The sequence below is a fragment of the Delphinus delphis genome, chromosome 5 (assembly GCF_949987515.2).
Source record: "Delphinus delphis chromosome 5, mDelDel1.2, whole genome shotgun sequence".
Lineage (NCBI taxonomy): Eukaryota > Metazoa > Chordata > Mammalia > Artiodactyla > Delphinidae > Delphinus > Delphinus delphis.
The window spans coordinates 100,396,839-100,420,685 of NC_082687.1; the positions used below are offsets into that span (position 1 = coordinate 100,396,839).

General features: G+C 44.5%; 1 protein-coding gene across 4 annotated transcripts in view; it reads left to right on the plus strand.

Moving 5' to 3' along the window:
- Positions 1–10,810: 10,810 nt before the first annotated feature.
- Positions 10,811–23,847, plus strand: part of HS3ST1 (heparan sulfate-glucosamine 3-sulfotransferase 1) — a 64,174-nt gene continuing 51,137 nt past the window's right edge. For 2 of the 4 annotated variants that reach the window (XR_009519452.1, XM_060011794.1), the window contains exon 1: positions 10,811–10,977. The gene's annotated coding sequence lies outside the window, so the exon portion shown is untranslated. Of the gene's footprint in view, positions 11,091–20,687; positions 20,730–23,847 lie in introns of those variants that run through there. The other 2 variants (XM_060011795.1, XM_060011796.1) reach the window with 2 other exon arrangements.

The following is a 23,847-nucleotide window of genomic DNA, read 5'->3' on the forward strand; positions in this document are numbered from 1 at the left end:
CATTCTCTGACTAGTCATTTGGAAGCAGGACCCTTGATGGTCAAGCAGGACCCTTGATGGTCAAGTTAAAATGATCTTTTTCTTTGAGTACATCAAACATTTTGAGGATTAGTTCACATGCATAGAACACAGTAGTATCGATCTCTTGAATGATTTACTAATTAAGTACCTCAAAATTTGATTCAATGGTTTTGGCTTTCTTTATTCTTATTATAACATGTAATTACAAAGGTACTGTGAAAAATTACAGGAAAAAAAATGTTATAATACATCACTTAAGGGTGCCGTTTCAAAGATTGTAAGAAATAACATACTGTATTTCACTGACTTTAAGGTTTTTTTTTACATTTTAATATTTGTGAAATTGGGATTATCCCACAGTTGATGGCATCTTGCCATTGTGGTCAGCCAAGCAGTGTCATGGGGCTGATGTCGCTGCCTGCTTGTTGGTGGACTTGCTTGCTGCTGCAGTCAGTTTTGAAACTTGTCATGATCCCTGCCTCCTGAACTTCATATTTCCAGTAGCCTCATCCCCTACAGTATAGGCTAGACCTAGCTACTTATTTATAACAAATGGCTCGTGACAAATGTGACAGGATGTCTCTTCTGAGGTTAGGTTATAAAAAGATTCTGCCTTCCATCTGGGGTGTGCTTTTTGCTAACTCAGATGAAGCCCACTGCCCTATGGGGAGGCCATACAGCAGGGAACTGAGGGAAACCTCAGAATGGCCAGCAAGGAACCAGGTCCTCAGTTCAATGACCTGTGGGGAACTAAATCCTGCCAACAGCCAAGTGAGTGAGCTTAGAAGCAGATCTTCCAACTCTGAGCCTAGGCATGACTGCAGCTCAGACAGACACCTTGATTAGAACCTGAGCTACTCTGAGCCAGAGGACCCAGCTTAGCCATCCTGACCCACAGAAACCAATAGAAAAATGTGTGTTGTGTTAAGGCACTAGCATTAGGGTTAATTTGTTACACAGCAATATATAGCTGATACACCCAACTGCCATCACTTCATGTTATTATTATTTGAAGTACATGTGGTGAGTATAATTGTTTTAAAATGTCTTTTAGAAATACACTAAGAATTTTCATTGGAATGAAGTAAGTCAGAAAGAAAAAAACAAATATTGTATATTAACGTATATATGTAGAATCTGAAAAAAAATGGTATATACGATCTGATTTACAAAGCAGAAATAGAGACACAGACATAGAGAACAAATGTATGGATACCAAGGGGGAAGGGGGGGTGGAATGAATTGGGAGATTGGGATTGACATATATACACTATTGATACCATGTTTAAAATAGATAACTAACGAGAACCTACTGTATAGCTCAGGGAAGTCTACTCAATGCTCTGTGATGACCTAAATGGGAAGGAAATCCAAACAAGGGGGGATATATGTATATGTATAGCTAATTCACCTTGCTGTACTGTAGAAACTATGCAACATTGTAAAGCAACTGTACTCCAATAAATTTTTTTTAAAAGATAGTATATATGCAAAGAGAACAGAAACAGGGCACTGTGGTATAAATGTGACTTCACAAAGTCAATGTCCGTATTTGTAGTAATGACCAGGAATTCTCTATTCTCTTGCAAACCAACAACAAAGTGTTTATGGAACTGTGTTCATTTTTTAGGGCTGCCGTAACTCAGCACCACACACTGGATGGCTTAAACAACAGAAACTTATTTCCTCGCAGCTCTAGAAGGTAGAAGTCCAAGATCAAGGTGTTGGAAGAGTTGGTTCCTCCTAAGGGTCTCTCTCCTTGGCTTGTAGATGACCATCTTCTCCCTGTGACCTTGTATGGTTGTCCCTCTGTGCATTTCTGTGGCCTAGTCTCCTCTTCATATAAATATACTAGTCAGATTAGGGTTCACTCTAATGACCTCATTTTCTCTTAATTCCCTCTGTAAAGACCTGATCTCCAAATACAGTCAACTTCTAAAGTCCTGGCAGTTAGGACATCAACATATGGATTTGAGAGTCGGGGTACACAACTCAACTCATAACATAAGATCATATGTTCACAGGTTCTGGGTGTTAGGATGTGGACATCTTAGGAGGCCATTATTCTGCATATATCAAGGGTGGATGATGAAAGAGAGTTTCCTTTATGCTTCAACATGCCACACGTGTGAGTGGAGTACAGCTAGCAAACTTAGAAAGATGTTCTCTGCAAAAGAAACACCTCCCATTCTCGCTTATTCAGAAGATAATGGCCCAGTTTGATTTCCCATGGGGTTGGGGTCTCTTCCTCTTGCTCTGTTCCACCCCTTCTGTGTCACTTGCCTTTCAAGTGAATACAAGTCCACTCAGGAAGCAACATCAGCTCTGGTTAATGGCACTACTTGAAATCAGTGACAAAAGGAATATTCCTTGTATTCAGTAAAACCAAAATATATGTGCCACACAGTCAGTGGCTGTTAGCTGCATCATCTTACCTAAATCTCAAAATATTGTCTTCTAAGTACCATTGTGTTTATCTTATAGAAGAAAAACTGAGGTTCAGAGGGAAAATGTGAATAGACTTGAAAGGCAGAGAATCATACTTAGCTTTGTCTGACTCCCAAGCTTTTCTCTTTGAGAACTCTCCTTCCCTTCACTGCTATGATTTTCAAGCAGCAATGACCTCTGGAGCAGACGTTGTCAGTTCACAAGAACTGTTCCCTTAAAGGGTCTGTAATCCAGAGGCATTTAGGGAGCTTAAGAAAGTAGATGGGTTTTGTTGTACTTTTTTTAAGAAAGGCGGGACCATCTGATTTTATTCCCTTTTATAATAATGTGCTTGCATTCAGTGTGTACTGTATGCTTTACATGTAATATGAAGAGAAGGGGGCCATTTTTATTTTCACCATTTTAGAGAAGAAGAAACTGAGGCTAAATAACTTGGGTGAAGTCACAGAGCTCATTCTGCAGAGCTGGGATCTGAACCCCAGCAATCTGGTTCTGGAACCTGCCCTCCTGGGGTTTACAATATCTCCTGAATGTTTACTTTGGAGGAGTTCACTTCATGTTCTCTTTCTAAGTATGAGTAGGGCCTAAAAGGCATAGACTATGAGCCCAATAGACATACAATAACCCGAGGAAATGACCTTGGCCATGGTAACAATTAGAGAACAGGGCAGTACATAATGAGTGCTAATTGTGGGCAAGGGATAAGTGAATTAGGACCAGGAAAGAAAGAGGGTTAATCAGTTGGGAGATTTTAAATCTACCTCCATAAGTGGCACCCCTCTTCCGTGCCTCTGCAATAAACACCAAGACAGATGAAAGCTAAATAAGTTCTTCACTACTGAGGGAAGTTACGCTGGAGAACGTACCACATGAGAGCCAAAAGGGCTGCTAGCTGAACCCCAGAACTGGGTACACTTACGTAGGGAGGAAGAGACAGCCCCAGGCCAGAAAATACCTCTCTCCAACAGGGGAGGACCCCAGAGAAGCAGCAGAGGAGTCGAGCAGGTTGGATGCTTTCTGCAGGCATCCTGCTCCCATGAGGAAGAAGGGCAGAGCTGATGAAGCATCTGAAGTTATTCTTCTTTGCAATCTGCTCACAAATCAGTCCATCCATTTCCCTAGACAGGTAGTGTCCCCACCAACCAGAACAGCTTCCAGGAAGAAATAAATTCAGAAAGGCAGGCTGTCTCCAAATAAAGAGCAAGAGCTGGCAAGCGCATTTAATCCTCCAAAGGATGTACTGACACCTTCCTGATTTTCAGCTCTAAGACGACAGCAGGTGCTGTCTCCACTTCACCCTGTATCTCCAGGGCCCACCCCTGTGCCTGGCAGAGAGTAAGAGCTAGAAAACTACCTGATGCTGGAATAAATGAACTAGTGACCATAAGACACTAGAGCTGAGATCTGAAGCACCACATGAAATCAAGGGCCCCAATGTGAGATAAAGTTTGCAGCAAATACATCTCCATAACAGCTACTATATTAAAGGACTGATTGTATGTGGGGTGAGAAAAACAATTACACTGAGAACTGAGCTTTTAAGTCTAGAGTGAGTTTACTGAATGCAATTACAGTATGAATATTGGATGTAAATACCTTATGGATAATTCCTAGAATGTAAGTACATTTTCTAGGCATGAAGAGAACCCTAGATCTCTTCTTCTACATTTGGAGACAGGACATAAAATCCACTGGACTCTTCTTTCTGCTTTTTTAAAGTGCATACATGCAGGTAAGAGAGGAAAGAAAAAGAAAAAAAGAGAGAGAGAGGAAAGAGAGAATTACATCATGAGACAGGAAAAAAACATAGAAGGACTTGATGTTCACCTGGCCCTAAATCCAGCATTGCTAGTTATATGCCCTTTAAGAACGTACTTAACTTCTATATGTCCATGTGCAAAATGGGAATAAAAGGAGAATGTATTCGAATCTCCTAGCATAACGCATATCAATAAATGTCATGATTTTTATTTACCTCTACATACCTCCTCCTTATTTCCCATGTTGTCTAATATATTTTCCTAACTTTGTACAAGTTAACCATTTTTTTTAACATGGAATTCAAGCATGGTTTGATCAGGGCTCTGTCTTAATTCTTCTCTGATCCACTTGTTTTTACATCTTCTGTGTACCAGAGGTCAGATTTTGTTTCCCTGCTGAGGTCTCTCATGGTCACAGGACAGCTACAAAAAGGAATTGAGGTATCATACTTGCAGGTTAGTCATTTTTACATTTTATAATAAATATTGTTACTAATATATTGAGATGTCAGCTTGATCATTTTAAATACAAAATGTTTGTTTTTCATTTAGAGCTAAGTTGTCTGAGCTTCAAAGTGTTCTTTGAAATACATATTGCTACCATAAAGGAGAAAAAATATATAAATATAGCTAGCTCTTCTGAGTGTCACTGCAAACTCTTTATAAGAAAAGTATAGCAAAAGTCAGAAAGAGAACTTGAGCATCTTTCAAGACTCTTCTCATAGCTCTGGCTCTATTTTAAATATAGAATCAAAACAAGGCTTAGAAGTGAGAAGGCAGCCCTGCCGGTTTTCACAGACAATAGGCCACATTCTGGAGGACTTCAGCGGGGACTCGGAGAGGAGAGAGCTGCTAGAAATATCATGTGCTGCTTGAAGCTGAGAGTTCAGGGTAGGAATGTAAGGGTGTGAGAATCACAGCCCAAATGTTCCTTTGACCTTCCTAGTATACAGAGAACAGGAGCACATGAGAATCGTCAGACTGAATTGTAATTTTTCTGTTCTGCTCATCTGTGAGCCCCTTCGGGTAAGGGATTACATTTTATTCTTCTCTATAAATCTCAGCCCAGGTATGTACCACGGGGCTGCTATATAGGATATACCCAGTAAATGTTTCCACTGAACTGATAGGGCTGAAGAGAGAGGAAAAGGTCCTTTTTTTTTTTTTCCTGGAGAGTTTGAACCTCCCAGGATCCTTGAATAAGACCTAAAAGAGAGAATCAGCAAGACCTGCTCATCAAAGCATCAGTCAGCTTTGGTCCGAGCAAACCTGAAATCAAAGAGAGTGCCAAAATTTCCCATCGCCCTGAAGGCTTTCCAGCACTCAGCAGGGTCTAATAATTTGAACAAGGGGACCACTTTGGACCTGCAATATTGCAATTTTTGCAGCACTGATGTGTGTAATTTGGGGCAAAGTTTGACACAGGATCAGAAATAAAAGCAGTATGCTGTCTAGAGCTGTTTACCCAACACAACAAATGGACTATAAGGTATGAGTATCAAATTGGGTTTATCATACATTCTTCACCAGAATCAATTAAGCATTCATCCCTTGCAATATCACCATCTACACATGGCCAAGCTCTCCATTAGAAGTCATGAGAGCCCAGGGTACTTTCAGTGCTTCTCAAAAAAGTTTTAATTTCTTTTAAAATCAGAAGAAATAACAAGCTTTATATCTCAGAAAATATTTAAATAAATAAGAATAATATACTCTTCTTTACACCAATGTAGTCATGCAATATAATTTTAATTTTTAATTAATTAAGTAATTCATTTTGGTGAAGGATAGGTCCTATAAAGGCAAAAGTTAGAACTAAACCCTGTAACCACATGTGCCAAGAATACATCTGGTATCGGGAAGGGGATGAAAGTTCTGTTTTCAGAAAAACATCCAATAATCTATTAATCACAGAGGCGTGAAACGTTTTCAAGGACATATAGATAAAGTTGGGAGTTGGTCGGGCTGTTGGGGGAGGCATGTGATGGGTGTGCTGATTGGAAGGAACCACAATCCTACATGTTTTCTGGATATGACCCTCATTTTCTCTCTCACAAGCCGTCTGCTCCAGCTAATTAGCAAGTCAAAAGATATAGAAACAATTCTAGACCTCAGCACAATCAAATTAGAGGAGTTATTTGAGGATACCATTTCCACACAGTGTAATCATACTCTCTTTGTTTTGGTCAAATGAGTGAAAATTATCTTTCAAACCCAACTCCCTCTCCTCTACCCAACCAGCTCTGTGGATGGTGGCATTTCATATCTGCTTTTATCAGTTTTACATGTGATCTTTCCTATGAAGACAGGAACGCACAATCTACAATTAAACAATACCCATCAAACTTTCTATACAGCAAGGACCTTTTAAAAAATACATTAGGGGCTTCCCTGGTGGCACAGTGGTTTACAGTCCGCCTGCCGACGCAGGGGACACGGGTTCGTGCCCCCGTCCGGGAAGACCCCACATGCCGCGGAGCGGCTGGGCCCGTGAGCCATGGCCGCTGAGCCTGCGCATCCGGAGCCTGTGCTCTGCAACAGGAGAGGCCACAGCAGTGAGAGGCCCGTGTACCGCAAAAAAAAAAACCCAAAAACATTGACTTTTAAGATGATTCAGCACTGAGAGCCATTAGAGCTCTATCTAAATCAAGACTTGAAAAGTTTATTAAAATTGGATTTTTAACCTGATCCCAATTTCCTCTGCTTATAAAGAATCCCACTGAACTCCTTAATATTCATGCTATTAACCTGAAAGAGTCAAATGGCCATTAAGGGAGGAAAGGCTGAGGCTGCGCAGGGTAGCCTTACAGATAAAATCAGGTTGAGCCCAGGCAGGTAGAGTGACCGTGAGTCCTGGAGGTGCTCCAAGGAAGCAAGCTCTCTCTTTGTCTCTCTCTCCAACTCCCCTTCTCCTGACCTCTCTCTTCCATCACATATTTGGGGGAAAGTAAACAAACGAAAATACCAAAAACAAACATAAGCAAACTATTCAAGTACAGAGAGCATGGGCTAGGAGTCTAAGTTTTACTGGAAGGGTAGCTGCCTTGGATAAATCACTTCCTCCTCTGGTGCCCTCATTACTCCCACTCACTCATGTCATGACTTGAAACTTCTGTGCCTTTTTTTTTTTTTTGTAAAATGTGGACATCATGGTTTCCAAGAAGATCGATGAAAGAACAAATGGTGAGGTTCATATCATTCACTTTGTACAGAACCTGGCACAAAAGTCTTGGATGAGTCTCAGCTGGGTGTATTCCTGATTCTTGATCCAACACACAGGCCAGTTACTTCCACTTCCATTTCTTTCCTGCAGCCTTTATCTTCTGCAGGACACAGTATGAAACTTAACTGATGCCAGTGAGTCCTGGTAAAAATGGGTTCTGTCAGTCTTGTTTCTCCTTGAGATAAGATTTTCTGCTCCCTTAGGGCAGTGGCGATGTCTTACTTTTCCATCTCTTCCTGAGTACCTGGCATAGTAGTAAACACATACCTACTGGGTGCTCTATAAAGACTTTGGTACCTTAGAATATGAGCAGCTGAGAGATCACCTACTAACACCCTCTCATTTTCTAGTTGATGACACTGAGTAAGAAGGTCTTAGGCCACCCATCTGAGAGTGACACCTACTTTTCTAGTTGACTGTTACTGTGTCTCCTATGTCCATCCATTCTTACACTGATAGCTTTGAAATGGAAAAACGGAACCACATCTGACCTAAACCCTGACTCCTTCAGGGAAGTTCAGTTTACAATCTTTTTTGAGAGTATACTATGTTTCAGACACCATGCAAGGTTCTGGAAGAGATAACTAAATTGTACTCCCCATGTTCAAAGCACTTCTAATCTAGTGGGGAAGACAGATCTCTAAGCAGATATTTTCAGTACAGTGTTTGTGTTGTTATAGCAGAGCTGAGTTCTGGTGATACATAAACACTTGGATAGAAAACCTAACTCAGGCCCAGAAGAGGTCAGGGAAGGTTGTTCAGGAGAAATGACAAATGTTTTGGCAAAGACAACAATGCTGAATAACAAAATAACCAATTAACTCTTTCTCAAGAATACTCACCATCGATCAGTGAATGTTGGCTAAAATCAAAAATTGAAAGAAGCTAAAATTCCAGTCCTTAAACTCTTGCCAGTTGCCAGATCTGCCTTGAGTCACTTGGTGCAAGTGAAGCTTGTAACAGAGACTCAAGGCTGGGGCCTGAGGTTCTAGTTCCTTTTTTGGACTTGTAGTGGGGAACTAAGCAGATCAGTTCACCCGACTTTGGCTCCCAGGGTGCAAATGGAATCACTGCCAGCCTCCCTTCACATCTTACAAATGAGTTGTGAAATTCGGACTATGGGCACAAAATCACTTTGAACTCTTAAGGAAAAGTAATCATGCCAACTTAGTACATCAAAGCCGCTCCCTATTTCGAAGAACTCATGGTCTGTGCAGGGCTTAGCCTCTGGTAGGAGCTTAAGGACACCAGTAATTGGCAAGGGTATATCTTAAACTACCACTTGACCCACACAGCCTCATATGTGATTTTACACGGCTTCATAGAATAGGGGGAAAAAAGCACTTCTTTTAAAGCTAATGTAAATTTGAACGTTAAGGCTTTTCAAAGTGGGGCTTTCAACTGACTTTGCTTTTTCCAGTTTTACTGAGAAATAAGTGACATACATCATTGTATAAATTTGACATACATCACTGTGTAAGTTGAAGGCACACAGCCTGATGGTTTGATTTACATATATTGTGAAATGATTACGACAATAGGTTCAGCTAACATCCATTTTCTCATATACACACGATAAAAAGTAAGGAAAGAAGAAACAAATGAAAGAAAAAATTCACTTTGTGATAAGAACTCTTAGGATTTACTCTATTCGCAACTTTCCTATGTGCCATACAGCAGTGTTAATTAACTATGGTCATTATGTTGTACATTATACCTCTGGTACTTATTTATCTTATAACTGGAAGCTTGTACTTTTTGACCACCTTCCTCCAATCTCAGCCCCTAACCACAAGTCTGATTAAAGTGACTTTTTAAAACATATATATATTTTTTTTTCTTTTTTCTTTTCCTCTTTTTTTTTTAACCTAAAATAGGCATGTCAAAATTAGTCTGGCTCAAAGAAGTAACCAGGGTCATTAAAACCCCTAAAAGCTTATTTTCCAAAATAAGACTTGGCCTTGGCTTCCCAGATGCTACTAGCTTTATTAGACAGCAAGATAATGTTGGTCATTATCTTGTTTTCTATTGTAAAAGGGCACTGGGTAACAGTACCTGAGAAAGGGGTCAATTTCCTACAGCATTAATTACTTAGATGGGAGAGTATTTTTAATCTAAGCAAAGTTAATGAAAGATTTTTTTAAACTTAAAGGACAAATTCGAATTCTTCCAAGTATTTACCTTCTAATATTTAAGATATGGAAGAGCTGCTGAAATTTCATATAAAATAAATTACTTTGACGCTCACCTGGCATTTTTCTTTTTTTCTTTCCTTCTTTTTTCTCTTTTTCTTTTTCTTTCTTTTTTTTTTTTTACGTGTTTGCTGATCTGCCTTTGAGGGTGACTTGCTTTGGCTCGGCTAGGCAGGAAGCCCAGCTTCCCCAAGGAGATTCCAACTCCAGGCCCCTGGAAACCTTAAATCTGAAATTGAACTGAAGGCCGGTCTAGTTCTCACACAAAACTTCCCAGCCACAGGAACGCGGGGTAGGGGGCAGGGAGACCTGCTTAATTTCAGAGCTGACATTTGCAATCCTGGTGCACTAGCAAAGGCAGAGCTGAACGCTCTGCGCTCCCCTGGTGAATCGGCATCGGCTCGCGGACGCGAAACCGAAGCTGGAGGGCGTGTTCATGGCGACACGGAGCGCTTGGGAGCCGGCTGCTCGCGCTGATCCCGGCCCGGGGTGCCCAGCCACTGGCGTCCCGGTTGGGCTGCGGTGTGTGAGGATGGCTCACCCTACTTCCTGGGCGGCGCGGGGAGCACCGACGCCTAAAGAGGGCACCTGCCGGGAAGGAAACCGGCCGTGCTGACGCACGTGGGAGGAGTGCAGGTATCGGGGAACTTGCAAGGCTGGAAAGTGGAGGAAGAGATGGGCTCGGGGTTCGGACCTACCTTTCCCTAGCAAGAGTGACGGAGTAGACAGGACTTCCCAGGTTTGCAGCGACGGCAGAGTCACCCAACCCACAACAGACCCCTTCCTCCCGGTAGCGCTGGTCCCCTCCCCAACCCCCCATCCCCACCCCCCAGCCTCCCGGGACTAAAACCCGAGGAACTGCCGTGTCAGGTGGGCAGGACTGACTCTTTCAATACCCATCGGCGGGAGTCCTCAGCCCAGCCCCGCCGCCGCGAGCGCTAAGTAGCTAGCCGGTCACCGAGCGGACCCGACTCGGGGCAGCACCGGCGCGGGCCGGGCAGCAGTGGGCGCTCGCGATCCTCCTCTGCCCAACGCGCTCTCCCTCAGCGCCCGCCTCCTCCGTCCCCTCCTCCCTCTCCTGCCCCTCCTCCTGCCCCTCCCCTCCTCGGGTCTGATAACCTAGCCTCGCGCCTGCAAAGTCCCCGGCTCGCGGGCAGCCACGAACCTCCGCCACTGCCTGGTCTCAGTGGGTGCCTGCGCCCGTGCCTCACCCGCCTGCCCAGGTCGTCTCGAGGCTCGCTCCGCCGGCTGCCGGTGCTCCACGGCGCTGCCCATGGCCAAGCCCGAGAGCCGACTTCGGGCGCCAGACCTGCTGGAAGGTGGCGCGGCTCAGGTGAGTGACGAGCGCGCGAGGCGAGGGCCGTCAGTCTGGGGAGTGGCAAGACGAGGGGCCGTCGAGGTGCCCTGACCTGGCAGCCCGGACTTAGGGCAAGAGCAGAGCCCAAGGTGAGTTGAGGCTGGAGCAAGTGGAGTGTACATTGGGGGAAAAAGGAAGGAGAGGCCAGAGGTTTTCCCATCCTCCTAACCTGACTTGGTCCCTCAGCTGTGCAAGTCTTCAAGGACTGGTTTTTACAGGCAGGTATCGGGTTTCTGATTTGGTGAATTGGATTCTTTTTTTTCCCTTACCCCCTAGCAGAGTCAGGAGGTTCGCTCCTGCCCGAGGCTTCTCTCTAGGACCGACCGTGAGGGATAGCAGGAGCTCAAAGCGCAGCGGAGCCCGGGTACCACTCTGGCTGAGAACTTGGGGCGCGGATACAGTCAGCAAAAAGTCAGTCTGTTGAGGGAGCATCCAGGGTGGGGAAACCTTGGTCTGGTTTGCTTTTGGAGCGGAGCAGAGATGGGGCATTTCCCGAGGGGCGGGGATGCTCGGGAGGAGAGAAATCGAGGCGACAGACAGTAAGTACCCTTTTCCCCTAATGCCAATTATGCACGGTTCTGATTTTTCGTGTTACTTTCTACTCTTTTTTTTTTCCCCCTGCATCTGTTTCTATTTCGAGAACCTTGGGTGGTGACGGCAGATGAAGGTGAGGGGAGGAGGGGCGCCAACCTGCGGTGGGAACGCGTAGAACCCGGCTCAGAACCAGGGGCACACTCACGGAGCCTGGTGTCTCCAGGTGCGCCCTCCGAGCCAGGCGGCCGACTGCGCGCTGCTCACCCTTCTGGCCCCTGCCTGTGCCGGGAGCCGGAGGGCCGCTTCCTGAGCTGGCAAAAAAAATGGGATGGAGAAGCGAGCGGGGGCAAGAGCTGGGATGCATGGTGCGGGGTGTGAGGTGTGCTCTGCTCCGCGGACGTTTGCCGGCTCTGTGAGTCTTCCGTCTCATCCCCTCCGCCGGGCGGGAGTCCACGCTTCCTCGCACTCCCGGGCCCCTCTCTCGGGAGGGGATTTTATCCCTCTTCCTCCGCCCTCCACTTTGCAGGACCAGTTGTATCCGTTCCTTGTCTTGCGCGAGTCTCGCTCCTCCCCACAGCGTTGTCCGCCGGCTATTTTTATCCACTACTTGTACAGAGATGCTTTTGAGGGGATTCTAGGGAGGCGACTCCAAATCCTTCTCGCTGCGCTCCCCGAAGCGGTCCCCTGCTAGCAGGGAGCAGCCAAGGGATGAGGATGGAGTGCGCCCACTTCTCCTTCTGCAGCCTGAGCTCTCGAAGCCCCGGCACCACCGGCTCGGCTGCTCCGCCCGCCGCTTGCTGCGGGAGCCGATCCCCGGAGAGTTCCTTAGGGCCTGGGCGCAGGTGCTTGACCGACTTTCGTGGCCACAGCCCTTTTACACGCAGGATCCTTTGGGTCCTACACGGGCGTTCTCGCCTTGCCTCAAAATCTTACCTTATTTTGTTGAAATGTAATTACCAACTTCCACTCAAGTGTTAATTTCAGGAATTTCATGTTAAAAAAAAAGGAAGGGGAGATAACCCAACTTCTGACTCTCTGCATTTCTAAATGGGTTTCTAAAACGCAACGCCCCTCCTTTGGCGTTCAGAATTACTGTTGCCTTTTGCTTTCTCAGTAACGATTGGGTGCGATTCGAATCAGCGTGACCCAGTGAAATCTCAGGAGATGGACGCTTCTGCTACAAATCCCCGCGCTACTCTTTGTGTTTCCAGTGCTTAGATTTTTTTCTTTTTTCCCTCCCATAGGATTGCACAAATAATATTGAAATGGACCATTGTGTTACATAAGGTTTCTCCAGCGCTAGGCAGGGAAAGATCAGCTTCCCAAGGAGCTTTTCAGGGCTTCAGTGGGTCCTTTCTAACTCTTTCAGCCGAGTTTGACTGGGATCAGCAACTTCGTGACTAAGCACTCTTAAGTCGAAGCAGTTAATTACGGAGGTAACATCCAGTGAAGATCCCTTATGGAGGCATCTTGAGCGGTGTTTCCCGGCTAGAGATCCAGGCTGAAGCTGCGGGCTGTTCAGGGCACCGTAGCTTTAAGATGGGAAATTCTTTGCTTGGGAAACTGGTGAGAAAGTGCTACCTTGAACTTGCAAAGGGCATCAGGAAAAACCCATGGTTCTCAGCTGTGTTGTGCTTTGTGTGAAATTTCAAGTCCTCCACTTTGTAGATTTTCAGGAACCCTTGGACTCCACAATATAATTGGGGATGCACTTTTGTTGTGAAAAGAAGAAATCCTCTTACTGGAAAAGTCTGGAGTGCTCCTTGAAGGGAAACACAAAGTGGAAGCTTTTCTTATCTTGAACTAAAATTTGATGGCGAATAGAAAGGGGCTAGGGAGGTGGACTGGCTGATGTAAAATTGCTTGATGGGTAAACAGTGCCTTTCCCAGAACAGGGCATCTACCCAGCGTGGCCCATACCCACAGGGAGTACAGAGTCATTTTCTCTCTATTGAGGACAGTTTGGAGAGAGGGACAGTAAAAGGTAGTGATGTCCTGATGGAACTGAGCCTGTATTCAGGGTCACAGCTGAGAATCCAGGTTCCAGGGCATGCTTCTAAGCCAGGGTCCTTGTGTGAGAGAGAGTCTTGGAGGAGTAAAGGCCTGTGTAAAGGAATAGAGGCAACTTTGGGGAGTAGCAACTTTCTAACTGCTCTGTGGGAAATGCAGTAACTTTCCAGCTGGTGTTGGAAAAGATCTGGGTTTTTCCCCATCACTTTGATGTAAGTATCTTCCTTCAACCTCACTAATGACCCAGTGCTTCTTAGCAAGGCCAACATTTTCCAGTGGGGAATGGCAAGAGTGCTAGCTGAATTTGGAGCCAGCTTCTTGCCCCAGGACCCTAAGCAAATTATTTTTTAATCTCTGAGCCTCAGATTTTACCTCTGCAAAATAGAGACTGAAAGATTAAAAGTGAGAAATGTATGTGAAGAGCATTTGGGCAGTTCTCAAACACCGGTGAAAAATGTACAAGGTTACTTAATATGCTTTTCCTGCCAATTTCATTTGGTCTATTTTAATGCTAAATTTTATTATAGTTTGTGAATGTCTGTGTGAATTACATATGCTAAACTTTAAATGAGGGAGAGGATTCCATATAATGGACCAGTATCTTCTTGTGATTATGCCACCTGAAATTCACCAGCATCAGGGCTCCTGGCTTTTGAGAACTATTAGTTTCTTGTTTGTAGAACCAGAGTTAAATTTCTGAGTGTTTTTTGGTTTTTTTAGCTTAATGCATTTCATATGTCTTCAGGAAATATATGTTTCAGGAAGGGCCCTTATATTGATTAACCAAAAAAGGAGGAACTTGCAGATGAGTGTATCAGTTTCAGGAGATGACCTGGGTTTCCCTTGTCTACCTCTGTCATCAACATAAAGTGTCTCTCTATTGCATTTTGGTGTTCAAAAGTTGTCCTCAGGACCTAGCTAAGTGGCTAATACATGCTCGATAAGTTTTTTGTTGTTGTTTTTTTTGGCGGTATGCGGGCCTCTCACTGTTGTGGCCTCTCCCGTTGTGGAGCAGAGGCTCCGGATACACGGGCTCAGCGGCCATGGCTCACGGGCCCAGCCGCTCTGCGGCATGGGGGATCTTCCCAGACCGGGGCATGAACCCGTGTCCCCTGCATCGGCAGGCGGACTCTCGACCACTGCGCCACCAGGGAAGCCCTGGATAAGTATTTTTGAAGTGAGTGAATGAACGATTGAACTGAATCTTCACAAACAACCCCATGCTGTACACAGGCAGATGGCATCATTTCTGTTTTAAAGATTTGGAATCTGCTGATTAGAAAAGTTAATTAATTTTCTGAGGGTACAGAGGATTCCAGATTGGAGTTCAGATCTGTCCTCATTCCATTCCTCTGTACTGCCTGTGTTGCCCTCCCTCTCCCATCACCACTTAAAATCTCCTCCTAATCCATAGTGGACTTCTGCATTTTGGAAGGTTCCCAGCGACCACACACCCTTCTTATTCAGGGGGTACCACCCTCCCCTCATGGAGGGACTTTTCCATGGTGGGGTGGGGCTCTTCCTCTGTGTCCACATCTCCGGGCCTTGAACTGGGGCTCAGCTGGATGATTCCACCTGAGACTTGGAATCTCGAGGGACTAACTAAGGGACAAAAGGACAATTGAGCATTTACTTATGACCGTGGGTCATGAATCAAGTGGTGTCAGCAGCAGCCTCAATGTCACAGGATGTCCCAGGGATGCCATTCCTATGTCATTATCCTGACGGTCCCTGGTGCCAGGTTGCCTCCATTCCTTTTTATTTCCAAGCCTGGCTTTTCAGCTTCTCATTAATTCCTAGAGGTAACTCATAGTCTTCAAGTAAATTTTTTCTCTGTTTGATTTAGCCAGAATTGTAACCAGCTGATGCACAGCCGTTCACAGTTTGTCTTCAGGCCTGCCTCTGGCATGAAGCATTCTCAGCTTCCTCTACCCACAGGGAATTAATCTCATAGCTTTTTCAGGCCGTTAGAATAATATTTACTGGGCCATAGTTTGTCGGTTGTTATGTGATACCACCAGAGTTCTAGAAAAATGAATATATTATTCTTCCAAGAAATAGCGTAAACATAACGGAAATAGATCCCAGGGGACATCTTTTCTTTTCTTTCTTTCTTTCTTTTTTTTCATGTTACATGCTTTTTGGTAACTTTCCAGCAGGGGTCGCTCACTCAAATGCCTTCAGCAGCCAGGCAAGAAATAGCCTGAGCAAAACAGGCCTGGGAACAATCAGGGTAAGGGGGGTGGGGGGCTGCAGCTCTGACCCAACACACAAGTTGGGACCTCAGGCCCTGTCTTGCCACATCTGTTTTTTTTTCTTTTTTCCAAGATAGGCTGCAAGTTCACAATTTTATGTAGAATCTACTGACTTTTAAGTACCAGCCGCTAATTCAAAGCAATTCTACAGGTAGGCCTCCTCATCTATATCCCACAGGCCTCCAATTTACGGCCTCTGGGTTCTGGGAATAGAAAAGAAATTGGTTGGAATATGAGGCTAAGTAAAATCAGTTCTTGGGAGTATTGAGGCAAGGATATGTTGGGAGTGTAGTGTAGACAGTGCTCCAGTGAGTTAAATTTCATGTCTACAGAATTTGTGTTTGCGGTATTCCTTTTCCTTGTCCTGTAAGCAGTTACACCAATTGCATTTATCCCTTTAACATATGTTTATTGAGTTCCAGTCATGTACCAAGAGTTGTTCTTCTCATTGGTGACACAGTAGGGAATAAAACAGAGGGAAAGCCTTGCCCTTCTACTTGTCTTCTAGTGGAAGAGACAGGTAAAAGCAAGATGGGTAAGGACAATCTATCCTAGATTAGATCGAGATGTGCTAAGAATAAAAATAAATCAGAGGAAGTGTCAGGGTGCTGGGGTAAAACCTGCGGCAGGCGGGGCAGGAATCTCCAAGTTCAATCTCTGACTCAGCATAACCAAAGTCAGCTTTCACTGTTGGAAATAAAAGATTTTGGGGTGTGAGAATTTGGACCCTGGATTATATTCTGGGAGTGGCTATTGTGGGTAAACCCCTAATAACAGACTGTTATCTTAATTTTAATGAAATCAACTATTGAGCCCATTCATTGAGTGTCTAGCAGGTGCCAGGCGCTGGATTAGGTGCTAGAATCCACTAACAGACAAAACCAATCAAGGGACAGTCCTCAAGGAAATTGTAGACCAGCATGGAAGACATGAATAAATGATAGCAAAAGAGTAGATGGCGAAAGTGAGCAAGGAGGGTGGAAAGGGTATCATAGCTATTGAGTTTTGACATTCGGAATGCTGGCATTCAGCATCTTTTTAATGGAGCATCTGATATGTGTCAGGAACAGTTTAGGTCTGTGCTTCTCAACCTATTTGAATCCTGGACCCCATCATCAGTGAAGATTTTTTTAAAGCTTTTTTTACTTGGCCATGACATTTTGTGTGATTACCAAATTTCATTTTGTGTCAAGAAAACAAAGTATTTAAAAAATCTGTTCTAAGTGTGAAATGTACTTATGATTTTTGAAACTCTAGTACACCCTCTCCCCAGTCGGCCCAGCCATTGATAGTGACTGTTGTTGCCAGGGAAGTTGTGCAGAAAATTAAAGAAAATAGTTCTTGTTCTTGAGGAACTGACAGTTTAGTATGGTAGTCAGATAAATTAGCAATTTTTTTTTTTTTTTTTGCGTATGAGCTGAGAAATGCATCCTGTTTGAGCCTTTGCCTGTGTCATCAGGTAAGCCTGTCCTTGAGAACACCTTCTTTACAATCACCCTATTTATTTCTTTCATTGCAGTACTCGCTCCCACAGCATGGTTTTGTAGCCATAATGTTTATCTGGAGTCCTCTCATTACTTCATTGGTTCACTTGCTCACTATCTCTCACGCCCCCATCAGAATATGCACGCTGTGTGAGCAGGCATCTGGAGGTACAGGCTTGTTTCTCCCACCAGCTTCCAGAACAGTGTGTCTGGTTCCAAGTAGTTGCTCAGAAAAGAAACAAGAGGCAACCTTTCTGCCTGGGGGAATTAGGAAAGGCTTCATGGGGGAAAGAGAAAGGCTTGCAGAGAAAAGCCAAAGAAGATGATGATACAAGATAATCAAAATATGGCCCCAAGCCCTAGGTGCGATCTCATTTGTCGGTTTTAGGGATTCCTAGTGTGGTCAGCCCAGGTGAAGAGCTGACATGCTAAATACAAACCCTTCCCTGATTAGATCCTGGCAGCTCCAAAGCACTCTGGCATGAAAAGAATGAAAATGATTTAAAAAGACTGAAAAAAATGGAAAAAGAGAGAAAAGAGTGAAAATGATAACTCTTTACTTCCATCTAGTACGTTAATACCCACTGTCTCCTTTTTCTTCTGTACCCAGTCCTTCAAGGCAGACAGGGAGCTCTTAGCATCTTCATTTTGTATTTAAGGAAACCAAGGTCCAGGAGTGAAGCGACTTTTCTTAGATCCTCAGAACGAAGGCAGCAGACCCTGGATCCAGGGCTGTGCTTCTCCGCCTGCAGTGAGCAGATCGCTCAAGGTGGAGACTGGTTAAATCCCTGGAGGACTGAGTTTTCTATAAGCGAAGAAATACATTTAGATTTCAAACATTCACGTCTCCTTTGATTTGTTAAGAACTTCCATTTCAGCACTTTCTGAGATGTGTTTTGTGTCTTGTTGAATTTCCCCTAGAATTCTGCAGATGAGGTACACCCTGCAATAGGGTTGCTTTATGTAAATGTCTTCACTCTTTAGTTTAGGAGAGTAAATCAGAGTCCTGCATCAGCAGTTAAAATACAGTGGGAGAAAGGTGATTGCAGATGCAGCTGAAATGAAAAGGCATGCTCTTTTAGCTGTGCTCAGAAAAATACATACTCAAGTGGCATGGAGTGAAAGCAGGCTGGCACTGTCTCTGGAAAACTCACTTGCACTTGATGTAAATTATGTCTTCAACCAGATTTTTCCCAGTGTCCCGGACAGGAAGGACAGAAAAGGTGTCAATTACAGATTTCTGGGATTAGATTTCGGAGTTATTCTTGAGGTGGAAACAGCATGGCTTTTGAAGTCGTGTCTGTTGGCATTTCTGATTCCCCTCCTTACTGATTGTATCACCCTGAGAAAAAGACAGTTTTTCTGGGTCTCAGATTTTTCAACATTCTAATGAGGATTAAAAGAGATTGCCCATATCAAATACCTAGTGTAATGCTCAAGAAAACTTATATTCATCTTATGCAGAGTTGCCCGATTTAACAAATAAAAATACAGGACACCCAGTTAAATTTTAATTTCAGATAAATAGCATATACTGTTTTAGTATAGGTATATCCCAGCTACTCAATATTAAGACATGATTGATTGTTTTTTCTGAAATTTAAATTTAACCGGAAGTCCTATATTTTATTAAGCATCTCTATTCTTGCAGTGACAGTTCTGGATAATGCCTTTGGTGAAAGTTCCAGAGCTGTAGACAGTTACAGAGGGGGGAATACAGTAATTTGGAGGTGAAATGACTTAGTCAGGGTTCCAAGGAGAGCAGGAAGGGCTGTTTTCTATGATGAAGGGCTGTTTTCTCTGATGAGCTTAGCAACAGATTAAACCAAGGCAACCTTACTTGTTTGCTAAAAGAAGCAGAAGAATTGTGGACAAGTCAGATCTCTGAGTGCATTTAATAAGTTAGTCAGATATCTCCCATGCGTGCACCAGATTATTCCCAATACCCTTTGGGAAGAAGGTATTTTAATCCTGTGAGGCTACCAGGGGAGCATTCAGTCCGCTAACGCAGCACATGATTCAACAATATTGCTCCGAGCTCATTTACCGCACAGGGCTGGAGTTGGAACTATGAGGCACACACAAGGGTTCCACTGAGTACACTGAAGGAATACTTTGTGCTTTGAAAACTCACACCTGCAATGTCTCCCTCGTCTGATGAATCCAAAGCTCATAAAACAGTGAGAGGGCCTTTCAGACCCGCTCCTCCCAAGTAGATGAACTCAGGTTATGAATTGAGTCTGAGATCTCCCCAGGACTGCTAGGATATGTTGTTCTGAGGATGGCCATGAAAATGTGTTTCCATTTCAAGTAATAACCTGCTGGGGAATTCAATAAGCAAGACTTTGGCTGCCGGTAGACTTTTCCCAAGCAGAATTTAATGCTTTCTTCTATAGTGAGATACTGCTCATGCCAAAATAATCAGTTTCTGTTGCAGCTTATATTACTAACTCCTCATTTAACCTGAGCTGCTTACTAGCATTATGTTTATAAGGAATATGGACCAGAAAGAAGGCAAAGCGTCATGGTGGTGAGGATGCAGCCTTAATCAGCCAGAGAGATCTGGTTAGATCTACTTTGCTACTTCTCAGTCATGCAGTAGGAGGTGTTACTTCCCCTCCCTAAGCCTCAGTCTCCACATCTTCAAATTGGGCACAATTAAAATTATAGCAGAGGATTGCTTAGTGCGCATTAAACCAAATAAGTAGTGTCAAGCATTTACATGGTGCCTGGCTCATAGTCATCTTTTTAAAAAATGTTATTAATAAGACGGCAAAAGAAAGCAGTGTAGACCTTGAGATTGCAAACTCAATGTCATGTCACAGAGACCATGGACTGAATCTCATGCATCATACTCATGGGAGACTCTCTGAGTCTTTTGCCCTTTGTTTCTTTAGTCTTTATTTATATAATCCGTACAGATCTTATTATTTCATTTTCTGGGCCAATAGCTTAGAAGCAGTAATGTAGAAAAGCTTTTACTGTTAGGGGAAGACACAAAGTACAGAGAGTGAAAGGGAGGGAGGAAGAACCTGGGGAAGAGGGAGGGAAGAGAAGAGAAGGGAGAGAAGCAGGGCAGAAAAGGAATGTAAGAAGACAGAGGATTTAAAGCCCAGGGAAGTGCAGTGACATCTTGTAACAATAAGTCCCTGGTTAAATCCTATCCCGATGCAGTCATTTAAGTAAATGCCACTCCCTCTCCCTCTCCCAAGGCTTCTCAGGACCCCAACTTAATACTTATGACCTTGAGGGAAGGACTGCAAGAACTGTAATGGTGAAACTGGAAAGAGTGTGGAACGTGATGGAAATAGAGAAACTGGAACCTTTCCCCCTGCTCTGTAACAGCATAAAGTCCTAGATGACAACTGAACACAAGGGAACCCAGTGACATTGTGTGGAGGACACAGCCACCGTGCCCATCTTGGTCCTCCTCTTGCTGCGAGAGGTGGGTCTGTTATTTTGGGTTTAGTTTTACATTTCCCTTCATTAAACATGGACTCTTATTAGAGAGAGTTTCAGTGTGGCATCTCTCCTGCCCCTATTTCTCCCTGTGAAATGGTTCCCTCCCTTCTGATCTTTAAGCACTTTCCACACCACACATCAGAGGAACTGACCTTTTCTGGGGGGACAGGTCGGTCCTCCTCAGTTGTTCAGCAAGCTGGGAGCATCCTCGGGGCCAGAGCACTTTGGAGGTCACGGAAAAGAACTGCCCCTGCTCCAAAAGGTAGTGTATTATCTGAGGTGTTTGACATTGGGAAAAATGATTTTGTTTTTCCCAACCTTGGTTGCCTTGTTAAATGGAATTACACTTCATGGACCTTTTGTTGCTAGAATCACATTTAATAACATATGTGAAACATTGATTTGAGAGTCTGGACCAAGGAAGTGTGTATAATGCCGCACTTAGTAGTGATCATTAGCTTTTCTTGCTGGTAAGCCTGATTTTGTGTGAAAAGCAGATCAAGAATGTTATTAAGACTCTAGCTGTGTATTGCCTTCCAGGTCACCTCCCACTTCTGCTGATCTCTGTCTAGGTGGTGAGAAGCCCATGGTGGCCCCAGCAGCCTCCCTCATCCCTTTGCTCTAACATAGGAAGGGAGCAAGTTTGGGGAACTCTTTTAATTGGGGAAGGAAACCTTTCTCAAAAGCCTGCAGAAGATTCCCCGGTAGGTCCCATTAGCCACAGGCTAGAATTACAGAAGGAGAAACTAAGGCACAGACATTTGAAACTGTGGAAGAGGCCAATTAATCGAATACGGTCATCCCAAATTGATCCCTCTTGCCTTTGAGCAACTGTTACATTTATGTTAGTATCTTGCAATGGGCTATGGACCCTGCTCTGCTTCATAACATCTTTTATTTCTGTCTTCGGCTGAAATACAAATCTTGTATTCTCCTGGTTATGCTTTTCCTTCCCTCCCCAGCTCCATAACTTTTACAACCATTTGCATCTGCAGTATTTCTCTATGTTAATTTCTCCAGCCCTGATCCGAACAATCTTTGCAAAACACAACTATAATCAGGTCCCTGCCCTGTGCCTTGATGAATAATGTCCCATGGATCACCGTGATTTACAGTATTAGTGTTTGAGTGCAGGACACTTAAACATAGATGAGATCTCGGCTCAGCCATGTTGCTACATCACGATATCCCTCTGGGCAAGGTCATCGTCTCTCTAAACCTCACATATTCTGTGATTTTTAATTATGGATTTTTTCATACACTTATTTAATGTTTAATCTGTTCCAGTAGATTAAATCATAGGAGGATGGAGGCTACAACCCTGGAACAATTCTGAACCAATGCCTGGTAGGCAGTTGGCACCCAGGAAATAACTGTTGACTAAAAAAACCTAAGAACCCAATATATTCTGTTTTTAATTCTGATTTGTCAGGATTAAATGTGGTGGTGCATAGGGAACACTTAATGCCCAGAGTGGGTGCTCAAAACCTAGTTTTTCTTTTGCTGTTTTGTTTTTTTTTTTTAAATATAATTATAAGTAATGATGCAATTCAAATCCTGCAGCATGGCATTCACATTCTAATCTTTCAAGCCTCGTCCCTCACCATCCTCTGTTCTGACACACACCTTGTGTTCTGACCACAGGACTGCCCATTGTTTCCCCAGATAAATCAGGAATGTGGACATTCCACCCTTTGCCCATGCTGTTCCCTCTGACAGCCTCCCCCCTTTTTTTTAAATTAATTAATTTATTTATTTTTGGCTGTGTTGGGTCTTTGTTGCTGCGCACGTTGCTGTTGCTTTTTGGGCTTTCTCTAGTTGTGGCAATCAGGGGCTACTCTTGGTTGCGGTGCACGGGCTTCTCTTTGCGGTGGCTTCTCTTATTGCGGAGCATGATCTCTAGGCACGTGGGCTTTAGTAGTTGTGGCACATGGGCTCAGTAGCTGTGGCTTGCGGGCTCTAGAGCGCAGGCTTAGTAGTAGTGGCACATGGGCTTAGTTGCTCCGTGGCATGTGGGATCTTCCCGGACCGGGGCTCGAACCCATGTCCCCTGCATTGGCAGGCAGATTCTTAACCACCGTGCCAGCAGGGAAGCCCTTCGCCCTGTTTTATTAGCTCCAGACTGTCCTTCCCTTAGGTCTGTCCTGGATGCTCTCCAACCACCACACCCCCCAGCTCCATCCATAATAAATAACGTGCATGTGGCAGTTGCATGTGGCAGCTCTGCGGCTCTCTCTCTTCCAGGCACAGAGTAGGGTTGCATTTTTCCTATCTGAAGATTAGATGGCCTTGTGACTTGCTGTGGGCAGTGAAAGCAAGAGAAAGTGAAGTGTCACTTCCTGGAGCTTGAAGGGCCAGCTGAGGTTCTGTGCATTTTCTCCCCACTCTGGCGTGATGGCCTGCACTGTCTTTCTAGGTCTCTGAGAGCCTCAAGGCAGAGTCCTGCCACCGACCTGAGTGGGACAAGCTGCCGAGGGAGGAGGCACTGAGATGTGGGGTCGATTCTCAGTTCTCCTGGCTCCTTCTGGCGCCGTGACGTTGCTGTGATTGCTGTGGGCTTCACCGCATCCCTCAGGAAACAGCTGCCCCCAGAGAGCAGGATAAACCACTGCTCTTAGAGCTTTGCACCCGCTCCCACCTGCTCCCTGATCTCAGTGCAGGATTGCTCAACAGAATGTACCACTGGGAAGTGAAAGTACCATTATCGTAAACAGAAACATCAGTCTTTGAGAGAAACCTGATGTTTTAGTTCAGATTTTTTGAGCTCACGTGGGCAGCTGTCCTTAGTGACCCACCAAGGAATGAAAGTGACCCCAGAAAATGTCCTCTGGGTAAAGTCAGTGCCACCCGGCTCTCTGTCCTTTCCCGAGCCCTCTCACTGCAGGCAGCCCTGTGTGCATAAGCCTTCCCCTAGCCTGGGAGGCCCCTGTCCCAGGGAAGGCTCTACACTGTTTACTCTTGAAAGTGGAGCCGGCCTTGGCCTTGCTCTGATCCCAGCCACGCTTCCTCCATCACACAAATTCCAGCAGATGCAGCAGAAGGGCTCGGGGTTGGCATGGAGCCATTAGCGAGGATTCTGATTACACAAGCCACCGGGCCCT